The sequence below is a fragment of the Balaenoptera physalus genome, assembly GCF_965194825.1.
Source record: "Balaenoptera physalus genome assembly, chromosome: 4".
In the NCBI taxonomy this organism is placed as follows: Eukaryota; Metazoa; Chordata; class Mammalia; order Artiodactyla; family Balaenopteridae; genus Balaenoptera; species Balaenoptera physalus.
This window is the reverse complement of record NC_138891.1, coordinates 106,843,865-106,856,254: the sequence shown is the minus strand read 5'-3', so window position 1 is coordinate 106,856,254 and position 12,390 is coordinate 106,843,865. Positions and strand designations below refer to the sequence as shown.

At 32.9% G+C, this 12,390-nt stretch overlaps 1 long non-coding RNA gene across 1 annotated transcript in view; it reads right to left on the bottom strand.

Moving 5' to 3' along the window:
- Nucleotides 1-12,388, bottom strand: part of LOC309660149 — a 136,147-nt gene extending 123,759 nt beyond the window's left edge. The window contains exon 1 of the long non-coding RNA XR_014263208.1: nucleotides 11,122-12,388. This is a non-coding gene — a long non-coding RNA (uncharacterized lncRNA). The remainder of the gene's footprint in view (nucleotides 1-11,121) is intronic.
- Nucleotides 12,389-12,390: the final 2 nt, after the last annotated feature.

Here is a 12,390-nt window from a genome sequence, read left to right as displayed (position 1 = left end):
TTTGTTGAGCAATAGCTATGTGCCAGGCACTCTGTGCTGGTTATAATGGTGAAAAAACAGTCATGATGCCTAAAGCTATCCTACCTGGGGACTGGGAATTCCTAATTTGAAAGCTACAGAGAGGATAAATTAGAAACTGGATGAGGAAGAGATGAGATAGAGCAATCTCTTTGAATTGTATGTTTCAAATATACAAGCCTGAAAGAAGCTTCTGTGAATATAACTTTTTTAATATTGAAAACAGTCAAAAATATTTTCAGCCTTTTGGGGAAAAATGTACTTCACTCCTATGAAAAGGAGAATTTTGTCTTTAGATATAGAGAATTCATACTTCTGCTTATGATTTTGAGTCCTTTTATCCTCCAAATTCATAGAGTGGTCATAAGGAACTATCAGTTCTAGTTACTGATATTCCCTTCCAGCCGATAAGGCCATTTCAGTGCCCGTTCTTAAAGTATATGAACATGGTTTGAATGCACCAACAGGTATTTTATTTTTTCCATAGATAAAACAAATTAAGCAATGCAGACCAAACAAAAAATTCTATGTTTCTCTGTGATTAATTCATTTCAATGGGCTTCAACTTTCACAGCAATTCAAATTCAATATCAAAATTATTTCTTTCCTGAAAACTCTATTTATTAAGGTCTACTTTAACTTAAGAGTAATGCAATTTTTCTCTTAAATTTTCATGTGTGAAATTTGTCTCATGTAATCATGAAATAAAGTGTAGATTCTAGGAGGCTAAGCTTCATGGCATATTCAAAGAATGGACTAAGTCCCACACACATATACTGCAACTAGCTTTCAAAGCTCAGTTCCATCAGAACTCTCATCTCTCATTTTGTCCTTTAAGAATTTAGTTTCATGTTACAGTGCATTCTTGTATAACTGACTTTGTAAGAACTCTAAAAACATGGTGGGCAACACTCTGCAGAACACTCTCAGGCAGGCATGCACAGATGGTTGAACCCAGAGTATCAGAGCCTTATCATGAGAAAAACCATATTAACTGTTTATTATAATGAGGAGAAATCACATTTTTCTTAAAGCATTAATAAAAGGATCTGCATCTTATCCGGTGCCTTCTAATGTATCAAGAATCAAGGAATATTCATTCACTGTCTTTCTGAATTTAAATCATTCAAATGTAATATTATGTGTTGGACAACAGTTTCTAATTAGAATAACATACTTAGGTGAAAAGGGTTACAGAGCTGCATACAGGGCCCCTGTGTTGGAATAGTGAATAGTCAACCAAGGCTTTCAGAAAGGGGGAAAATTCAGGGAGGGGGGAGTAGTTCCTGAATGGAACTTTAATGATAGAATATCTAAGGGTCTAGACCAAATTAAACCCACAAATATGTTTTCTTTGTAGTCACAATGTTGTTATACGTGTGTTAATTATTTCTGAGTTCAAATTCTTTTAGGAGGATCATGCATTAACCAATTTGTCACTGGCTCCACCATTTCTTGTTGTCCTACATGCAGCCCAATTCACACAAGTATGTTCTTTAGCAGCCTCTTGAGTTTCTGGCTCATGCTCTACATAAACTATTCTACTTTCTTTTTTTTGATGTTTGTATTTTACTTTCATTTACATTTCTAGAATATTCTACTTCTTATTTGAAATATTGTTTTGTGAAATCTGAGAAGTTCTTTTTATCTAGAAATTTAGAATAAGGTTGCTTCTGAGTTTCATTTAGACATGAGCTGGCTTATACTTGCTTTGCCTACCTGATCGCTGTTTGCAATGACATAAATTCGAAATTTGTACAATATCTTGCCCCATGTTTTATGGTGTGCCACAATTTAACTGCTTTGAGAATGGTTAGTTTATATTCTTGTAAAGCACTGCCTGGATTACAGATAATAATAAAAGTGATCATATAACCAAGATCTGAATGTATTTGAGTCCAAAGATTGTTAAGTACCACTATATCTCAGTTGCGCATATAAAGCATGTATATATTTGTCACACTGGGACGAGAATCCTTTTGTTTGGGTTTAAGAAGTCAGTTGCCCATGGATATTCCTTGGACACCACCCAAAACTAAAGAGTTTAACCAATTTGCTGTTCAGAACTGAAATACTTTACCAATGGCCCTGCTGTGAGTGAAATTGACTTAGATTACAAAATCTACAATCACAGCAAGGGTCAGGGGCAAAATCACATCACTGCTTGAGAGTGTCTCCTGCTAGCTGCAAGTCAGTAGGAGAAGAAAACAGAGAAGATATGAGGGCAGAAAATAAACAACAGAAATCTCAAGGATAATAACCATAAAAAAGGTGTTATGTGTTTACAGCATTTAAATTCCGTCTCACTGGAGAAGTTGCTGGCATTTAATTACTGATCCTTTATTTGTCTAAGATTTGGTTTGAGCAGTTTTGTAGAAATGGCTATAGTTTAAAATTTCAAGAATTCTCTAAAACACTAATCACTCAGCTTTCAATACTTATTTAGCTCTCAGAGTAAATTAAGGATAGGAACACCTAGTTCCTAGTAGTTAGTGCCCTCCTGTTGACAATATAACAAGCAAAAAACAGAAGCAATTGTAATAATTTATTTTCAAAAACTCCATAGGGTAATTTATTATGCATGCATGTGCATTCACATACATGTGTGTACACACATGCACACATACACACAGAGCTTGTTTTTATACATGAAATTAGCTCTCTGGACACTATTCTTATTGCTAAATTAGATTAGACTTTTTGTAGTTTTTAGCGACAACTTCCTGTTTTGAATATCATCTTACTGATAGGCTGGAGATGCTTATCATTGGGCTACAGTGGTGCCGGCCCTTCTTTAGACAAAAACCTCATTGTATATCCTAAGTGTCTAGTTGTTCCCGGCATTTAAGTGCTGTTCTTAAAACCAAGGTCCAAAGATCAAACTCATTAGAATCCTCTAGAATGCTTAATACAAATGCATTTTCCCCCAAACTTCCCTATCACTATCTCTGAGATTAGGCAGAAATCTTTATTATAAACACCCCACATGATCCCTATGGACACTATGTTTTGAGAATTGAGAATCATGGTTTTTACTATAAGACTGCATTGTGATATTAAATATAAATATTGGACCTATAAGTGATAATAGCTGCAATTCTACCATTCATTAATTGAAAAATACATAATGAATATATACTTTCAATTAAACTTTTAATGTTAATTTGCCACAAAACTTTCATTTATCCATTTATTCATACAACTATAATACTGGTACTGAGTTTACAATTACATAGGTATATGAAATACACATTTTTATCCATAGATATTTGGTACAACCCTGGATCCATGAACCTTTGCAAAAACTATCTCTCTGGAGTTCTTCAGCTTGTAGTTTAGGAACTACTGTTGAAAATTGTAAGTCGTTTTCATGCTTACTCTGCACCATATAATAATATTTACCCTTTCTTAATATCTATAACTAGTCATGCCATGTTCATATAACAGAAAGAAAGAAACATGTTCTGGTACGTGTTCATCTGTGAGTACTCTTAAACTTGGAGAAATAATTGGGAAAACAGAGTCAGTGGTTATCAATTCCAAACATCAATTTCTAGAATTCTACTTTGCCACCTTAAGTAAATAATTCCGAAGTCAAATGATTCCATTGTGGTAAAGGTAGATTTGCATGAGTAATGTCATAAATTAAAATTAATGATATATTTTCCTTGATATAGCAATACTTGCTTATTTATAAAATGTATAAGTAGAAAAAAAATGTAGAAAAAATTAAAGGTGGCCTCTATTCCCACTATTCAATAATGACGAGTGTTATTTGGGTGGATTTTCTAGTATTCTTGTATTTTTTCTTTTGGGTATTAACATACTATAAGTATTTTTTTACTTTGTATTATATTGTCTATATTTTCCATAGTATTATAGATTCTTTGTTATTATAATGATAATGACTATATAACATCTCATAAAGAATGTTCTCTTTATCATAGTTTGCTTAAGCATTATTGCATTTTTAAGTATTTACATGGTTTCCAATATTTCAAAGTAATAAATGACACTGAAATGAATTTCAGGCTTAAAGCACTGCATAAACTCTGTATCGTTTCCTTTGGGCAAATTTATAGGAGAGGAAATATGCAGTCAAGGGGCATAAAATATTAAGGCTTTTGATACTAACTTGGAAATTGTTTCTCAGAGTTTTTATTGGCTTTCTGGATAGCAATATGAAAACACATACCAGAATCTTAAAATTCCCTTGTTATTTAACTTGACTATTATGCATTTGTAATAAAATTAATAATTGAACAGGCTAAAATACTTGGAGCTATTTATTGATTTTAATAAGGAAAATTTAACATTAAGAAATGGTTACCTAAAATTTAGAAATAGAACAATATAATATTTTATAGTCAATAAAATACTCTTGAAGCAAAAAAAGATATAAAATTGTTTTTGATAGAGTGTTAGATTTAAAACTTGGTTATTATATATATGGTTATATATATATATGACTATATATATTATATGGTTTAAATACATACAAATATATATTATATATACATATAGGCTTGATAGAATTTTATGTACTCTGTTATTTTTAAGTCTTTGTATATGTGTATTTACATGTCAAAAATAGACGCTGTAATCAGAATATACAAATACAAGTTTACCGATTTCATTTACACTAGCCTTCAGTGAAAATGTCATTCTCCATAGCTTTATAAGCCATCACTCTATCTTTAAAGCTAAATGTACTTTTAAATAATTGTACACTTTGTGTAATGGGGCAAATTATGTGCTTCAAGTTTAAGAGATTAGTATTGATAGGTATATACATATATTTTTCAATTTAGAAATCTTGTTGCTAGAAAGTACATCACATAAAATAATTCAGCTCTTTACCCGAAAGGTCAAAATTGGTGACTTTGTCTCGGCAAAACATATTTATAAAAGAGACCACTATTGCAAGAATGCTTACGTGCTTACTTCCTGAGTAGTAGGTGACATTGGATGGGGCGTTCACTAACCACACTGATGTCTGACAAGATGATATTTCGCTTCATTGGGTTTGAAAATAGACATATACATGTCTTCTTAGGGAAAAAAACATCACTTGTTTTCTCTTTGCACTATGCCTAACAACCCCATACTTGTTAACAACTAAATTTTGCCATATGTAGAAAAATTCTATATATAGAATTCTTTATGACTTTTCAAATTATTTTATAGTTGCTAATAACTTTGAAATAAAGATATCATAAAAATCAGTAAGATACTAAGTACATATTCAAATTAGAAATACAATTTTGAAAGCCATCTCTGCAAAATACTTTGGAAATACCTGTTACATTTAAAGTACCTTACAGTTATCATGTCAAATAAAGATATGGCATATTAAACGGCCTTAATTTTTATGCATACTTACTAAAATATGTTAGAACTTTCCAATATAAATTAAAATATACTGACACAACATCTACTCAAATAGGTGCAGCCTAACCTGGTGCCTATGAACAAGATTCTATGCTTCAAGCAGGAAGTGGAACGTGGCAAATCAGTGCCTTCATTTCTCATTTTGAACTTTTAGTGATTGTAACGATTTTTGCTATGCTCCTAGAAAACAACTGCACAATTTTCAATAAGCCATCTGCAGTTTCACTTTTGGAATTCTCATAAGCACCAGAAGAGCTTTCCACAGAAAATGTTGAATAGATTTTCTCATATCCAAATGAGCATTTCATACATTTCTGTATATAGTTTTATAAAAAACTGTGCTTTTCTTTCAGGATGTCATATAATGGTGTAAAAATTAGATTATTAATACAAATTGTGTATAAGTAGAATAATCATTTTTCAAATTAAAACTAGAGAACCCAATGGACTCAAATGAGCAAACTGACCTTTCTCAAGAAAATGCATAATAACCTTACAGGATAACTTCTCTTTTCTATTGATATTAAGACAAATAAGACAGGTGTTTATGCTCTTTTTATAATTAATTACTTTTTTGTATAATATGTGATATTAATTGCCTCCACATTCCAGCAAATCTTAATATTTGTATGCATTAATTCTCCTTATATTGAGAAAAGTTCTTTCTCTTTTCTATAGATTGTGGTGAAGACCCAGTCAGTTTTTCATATACAACAGTCTTTGGTCACAAAAGAGTGTATTGGGTGGGGCTTGTGTGGGGATGGTTGATAATAAGCTATTTTTACTGGTCAAATATTTCAAAGGAAGTATATGAACTTGTCAATATCATCTCTTAAAATGATAAACAATTTAAGTAGTACATGCTACCGAACTTTTCATTTTGGTGTGTTTTATTTTAGAAATGCATGTCATTCCCTTTTCATGCCACTTATAGCTATTTTCTCTTTTGACTTCCCCTTCACTAAAGAAGACAGACTCTCTCCCAGACAGAAGATGTGTAGCCAGTAGTCATTCTATCCTTCTATATTGTAGTCTCCTAAATCACTTCCATTTTTTTCTACTTTTAGAGACAAATAATGTCTACAGTTAGTGTTAAGACAACAGACATTCAGTGATGACATAAATATTTTTATTCAAGATATGTACCATAAATAAAAGAACTAGTGTGTGTACATGTGCTTAAAATAACACCTGCCACATGGTAAGTGTTGCCCAAGTATAAATACTGAAACAATATGTAATAGCTACTTAGAATTTTAAAACCTCTTATTTTGCGTTTAGTTCCTTTGGTGCTTCATTTGAGAGATTGTAACTTTTGGGCAACAGCCGTATCCAGCTCATTCTAACCCTGAAGTTTTACATTTTGTAAGAAACCAGATAGAAGCCTTGAAAAACCTTGCAATTGACCAGGTGATATATAAGTATCCTATAATGCATATACTGAATTTCTATTTCTGTTTATTCACAACTTATTAAATGACCAATTCAGTAAGTTTTACCCTGGCCTTTTAAAAAAGACAAACTGTTGAGTATACCACTAGATGGCAGACAAAGATCAGAAAATTTCCATTACATACTCAATACATTAAAATATATAGTGCACTTAAAATGCCATTTGCAGCAACATGGATGGACCTAGATATTATCATACTAAGTAAGTCAGACAGAGAAAGACAAATATTAAATGATATCACTTATATGTGAGATCTAAAAAACTGAAACAAATGAACTTATTTACAAAACAGAAATAGACTCAGAGGCATAGAAAACAAACTTCTGGTTACCAAAGGGGAAAGGCGGGGGGATAAATTAGGAGTTTGGGGTTAACAAATACACGCTACTATAAATAAAATAAATAAACAACAAGGACCTACTGTATAGCACAGGGAACTATATTCAATATCTTGTAATAACCTATAATGGAAAAGAATCTGAAAGGGAGATACATATATATACAAAATGTTTTGATATATACTATATATTTTTTTAATATATATATATATTTTGATATATATCTCTATATATAGATATATATTTTGATATATGTCTATATATAGAGATATATATCTTAGTATTTTGTACCTCATCACTACTATCTTTTGGTCCTCTAAGTATAGTTTTGCATAAATGGCATTTGAGAAGGATAAACAGTTCACATTCTGACTTGGAGCTGTGTAGGGATAAGCATGAAAGAGAGCCTGGAGTCACACTGAGACCACTGGAGGCACCTGACTTCAACCCTCAATCCTTTCCATGATTTCCAGAGATTCTGAGGTTTCTATTTTGACTTTCAGCAACTTCTAGTGTTTATTCTTAGGCTAAGAGAGATCATTTAGATGAAAAAAAAAAAAAAAAGATCATCTATAGATAGTTGCAGAAGCCTCTGATTTCCAGGCTTACTTGGAATTCTCTTACCCGGCCCCCCAGACAAAAAGCAAGATCCAGATTATTTATTTATGCCTGCCAAACTGAATTTGATTACTTTTTTAGACAGTCAACTCGTTCAACTCCTCTACGGGATTGCATCCAGCCTGGTAGTATTCAATATTAAGTACAGGTTTCCCAAATCTGTGTAACTTCTATCTTAGTATTCATAAGTGGAGTTCCAGCGTCCAACAGTTCCATTTTTCAGAATGCAAGTACACATAACAATCCAGCAATTATGAATAACAACAGAAATGGTGATGACAGCAACTTCGCCAACATGAATTGGTCTCATTATATGCCAAACACTGTCCTAGGACCTTGAAGGGATATAAAAGCTTTGGCTAGATTTTGCTAAAATAACAACCTCAGAAAAGCTTAACAACAAAAGTTTTTCTCACTGTGTCACTTGCAGGCTGAAATCGTCTGCATTTCTGCTGCACAAATATTTTTCATTTGGGTTCTAGGCTAAAGAAGCAGCCCCTATCTCAGTCTCATTAAAGCAGGAAAAGCAGAAAACCTCACATTTTAATTGGGGCATATTTTCTTTGATTTAATAACTTCTGCTATATAATCCATTTTTCCTTATATTTAGGATTTGCTCCCTTAATGTGTTTAGATTGCTCCTATTATCACCCTAGGAAAATTAATCCTCACCACATATCAATTTACCAGCAGCTGGAAAAATTCCCCACTCACTCATCTCAGATGAAGATCTTTCAGTGAGGAATAAAGCATAGATACAATCTTTTTAATCTTTCCCTAAATGATCTATCCACAGTGTCACTTTAATGAGAAGAATAATCACAACACTCTATGGACACTTTTTACATTTTTCTCAGATAAAATGAATGTTGAGAAATTTAAAGAAAGAAGAAAGGAAAATTCACCAACTAGAAGACACTAGTTTGTATTACTGTCCTGCTAAATTTTAAATAGGTGCCTTTAAAAAATTTTATTTATTTTTGTTGTTGTTGTGCTTAAAGTTAGAAAAAATCAACCGTAAACTCACCATTTAAAAATTTTTCCTATTTGAGAAACTTCCTACTGTCTTTTGCATTGATAGAACTATCAAATTAGAAAGGTATATTCTTAGCATCAGTTAAACTCATGTTCTACTTATAAAATTTTACTTGACGTTCTCTGAATTTTCCACATTTGATTATAATAAGAATGAAACTATATGCAAGGATTTACTAAAACTCTAATCAATGTTTAAGAGAAAGAAATATTTTCCTTCACATTTAAAAATATTTCCTTCACATTTCCTATTAAGATTTTTTTTCCTTGCAACACAGACAATTGCTAAGAAATATACTACTTATGGCCCAGGATGCTCCCAATGTCATTCTTAATTGATTGTCCCACAGTTGGCACCTCACTGTACTCTCGTATTGCATACAGCAAATATGAACATTTTATTTTTCTTTTCTTTATTACATTTTATATATTCATTGACATTTTGTATCTCTTGACTTTCAAGGAAATTTTAAATTCCATTGAAAGCTAAGCTCACCAAGTGATATCGTCTGTTTATTAAAATACGCACACAAACACATACACACAGAGTAACAAAATGGGTCAAGTATCTAATTCTATTCTGAGAAGTTATCAATCTAGGAGTTACTTAACTCTTATGAAATATTAGCAATCTGCTTACAATTCTTCCAGATGCTGGACAGAACATAAAGAAGTTAGAGGCCAGTGTCCTCATCTACAAGGAGCTTAGAGTTCAATCATCTACGTAATATCCCAACAGAGGAAATTTATTTCTCCCTCTTTCTCTTTTTTCCTGCCAAGTTTTCCTCAGCTGTTGAGAGTTTCTATGGCTTCTTTCCAAGGAGTTTTTGCTACATAATCACTGCAAAATGTTTTCTGAAGATCGGTATATGCCCCTCTGAGAACAGCTCTTGGACACATTGGTCAACAGTTTCTTGACTGTCTTCCCATTCAGAGAAGAACACTCCGGGAAATGCATGGAAAGGATTGCCAACCTCAAGCTCAGCAGCTCTCTTACACACAAAGTAAATGTATCTGGTTGTTACCAGATTATGATATTTGCTGTTACTAATTGGATTGGCCATGAAAAACTAGCCTTCTAGAAACTTTCTGGTTGTTGTATTAATTCATCTCATATCTGCCATAAGGTGAAAGGAGAAGCCTTCAAATTTTTGAGGATGAAAAATTAGGACAGCTCTTCAGTCTTTTTCAAGGGCAATCCTGGATATTGTGAAGGGCAATCCTTTGCTGTGAGGGGCTGTCTGATGCATTACAGAATGTTAGCATTCCTGTTCTACAAGCAGTACATACCAGTAGCTCCCTTCTGTCAGTGACTGTTACCGCTGAAGCATCCCAACTATTCTACGAAAGCCTCTTGGGGTGGAAGAAGCATTACAGGTCTAAAAACTACTGTTATGCTTAGGATGACTTTTTCTACTAACATTAAAATGTGATACTGTATAAACTATAAATTCCTACATTTAAAACCTACACAAAGTTAAGCAGAGGTAAGTTTAAAGCAAATATCAAATTTCTAAATAATACTGTTACGATGCTTAGATGAAACCTTCAGTATTACTCATTCTTTAATAAGCCTGGGTAATCTAGAGAGAAAGAGAATCATATCCTTTGTAGAGACACAAAGAATCTTGAAAATAATTATAGTCCATTCCCTTTATTTTATCAAAGGAGCATCTAAAATAAGTTAAACAGTGGATGTGGTCACACTTGCATTCTGGACTTCTGAAGAGAGGTATTCAAGGTCATGCTCACTTTATAAAATGATGGAAACATTTCTAAGTAGTGAGAAGTGAAAGAGAGGCATACCTCCAAATATGTTCGTTAGTCATTTACCCAACCTAATCTCTGAAACTGGGACTATTTCAGTGTCACATTCAGTTCTCAGTCTACAGCATCTTGATGGAAACTGTTTTTTCACAGAAAAAAAAAAAAAAATCGCTTTGTTCTCCCTTCCATTCTAATTGGAATAAATGAAGCCTGAGCAGAACTTTCACACCTAAGCCTTAGTCTCAGTGATTAATGCAACAAAACTTCTGACACTGTCTGCCAACTGTGGTACTCTGAACTGTCATAAATATTCCTTTAAACGTTTTATTTCTAATGACCCACTAATCTCAACTAAGGTAATCAATTCCTTTAAACACATTTGAACATAAAATAATAGATATCATGCAAGGTAATCAGACTATTCATGAAGTAACAAGGATGCTAGATTGGAGCTCTTGGGACACGGCATATGTGTCTCACAAGTTTGTTTTTAGGTCTTACCTGTGAGAGAATGCCATCTGGGACGGAAAAGAGATCTTTTGTGAAATTTGAAGATATCACTATGTTGTTTCTCTTCTTATCTTGAAGTCGCCATTCTGCCACAGAGAGAATGAAATTAATTGGACCCAAATTTATTCGTCACACAGCCTGGCTGTTTATATTATCGTAGTGTTTATCCTTTTTCCTAGGTAATATCAAATTGATTATTGAGTGAGTCTTTCTAGGATCTTCCAAGGAATCAAAGTTAAACTGTCTAGGCTGGAATCATATATTTTAAGTTATTTATTAAAGAGGCAAGCTGCATATGCTACTTTGCTATTTTTATAAATTTTGTCTTTTCTATTCCGGATTATAATGAAACAAAATCCTGGCTCTAGGAATCCTAACTTCTACTGTTTCCATTTTACCCATGGTCCCTTTCTACTGACTCCTATTCCTTTCCTCCAAAACTGTATTTGAAAATTAACCTGATAATTTGCTCTCAGATTCCGTCACTTGTAATATTACCTTTTCTTTGCAATTTCTTACGTGAAAGGGAAAAAATGAGAGTTTGGGAGGGAATCTCACCTAATATATTCCAAGTTTTCTTACCCCTGTTGCTTTTTCTCTCTCTCTCTTAACATTAATTCACATTCACACTACCCTCATTCCATCCTCCATCTTCAGTCTCTTGAGATGAATGTGGGCCCTAGTAATAGATTGGCAGCTGGAGAAGCCAGAAGACAGATATCAGATTGTCATTCTGCACATAAGCTTGAGTTAACCAAGGGTGGAAATCTTTCCAAATATGTCTGAAAGTATGAAAAATATGGCTCTTTCATGCTTGAATAACTGAAAGGTTGCCAAACTACTTCTATCAAACTTAAAAAAAAAATCAGACTGAGAATAGCATGATAAATTTTGACTCAAAAGTGAATTCATTCAAAAGGTTATAGAGCACTTGAAATCATGGAATTTAAATAGCAGATGCCTCTTAAACATCTGGAGTATCATTGCAAGAAATGGGAAACTGATAAGGAAACATGAGAAAGCAAAGATATATCCAGTTAATTATAAATTCTGTTCAGATAAATAGATACATGGACATAAATTTCTCTTATCCCTGTACCTGCATAAGACTCTCATTCCTCCAAAACAGCATTTTGAAATATGTCATCTGTGCAAATGTCCTTTCCAATCCTCTCCTTGGTATAATTTTCCCAGTATATTTCTTAAGTGACAAAAATGAAAACATTTTAAGTCCCTGTGATGAATTTTAAAAAATACTTC